Genomic DNA, 999 nt, shown 5'->3' with positions numbered 1-999 from the left:
TACCTGTGGTTGGCCTGGCCGTGCGTCACTCAGAAAACAACAGGCCAATCAGAAGAGATGCTCATGAATATTAATTAGACAGGCCAAAATCGACCTGTTCTCAGCAGAGCTCCTGAGAGAGGAGCTGTAAAAAATATATTGAGATGGTTTTTGGTACTTATACCGCAAATATATATATTCTTAAGGATATCAAAACCTAAAATAAAACCTCCAGAAAGGTGTAAAATATGTGACCTTTAAATGTAAACAAGGATTAGATTGGTATTAGATTGTAAAAACAATCGTCAGGCAGTTGGTGCCCTCCACAGGCATTTGTTATAATGTGTAATGAACATAAGCTCTATTGTTTGTTTATAATACATTATGTATTTTAACAGTTTTGTTCAATAAAACCATAAGATTACTTGCTTTTGATAGTTTATTTGAACTAATTATTATTGCCTCATTGCTATTTTATATATATTTTTTTTAAAGGTGACATATCATGAAAATCTGACTTTTCCAGGTTTTAAGTGCTAATCCAGTCCCCAGTGCATCTACCAACCAAGGAAACGTGAAAAAGATTAACCCAGTAACTTTTTTGGTAAGCCTTTTTCTGCAAGCGTCTGAGAAAATGAGCGTGTCTGATTTCGTTCCCTTGGTGACGTGGCAAAGGGATCTCATTATAATATTACCGCCCCTTAATCTGTAAATTTACACCAAGCGGCAACCTCCCGCTCTCTCTCGTGAAGCCAACACGGAAGCAAGGTTATTTTCGTAAACGAAAACTAAAACTAAGACGAAAACGATTGATGAAAAAACAATTTGTAAACTGAAATAAAATAAAAATGACAAAATAATTGAAAAACGAAACGAAACTAACAACAGTTACTGAAAAACTAACTGAAATAAAATAATAATTATCAAAAATAAATAATCGTTTCATTACGCATTACGTTCTCATCCCTTGGCGGAAAAATATACGAGCTGTGTGGAGGTTTAGGGAAATATGTAATGGCG

Source organism: Sinocyclocheilus anshuiensis, unplaced genomic scaffold (genome assembly GCF_001515605.1).
Source record: "Sinocyclocheilus anshuiensis isolate Anshui unplaced genomic scaffold, SAMN03320099.WGS_v1.1 scaffold1193, whole genome shotgun sequence".
Classification (NCBI taxonomy): Eukaryota; Metazoa; Chordata; class Actinopteri; order Cypriniformes; family Cyprinidae; genus Sinocyclocheilus; species Sinocyclocheilus anshuiensis.
This window is presented reverse-complemented; position numbering follows the sequence as displayed.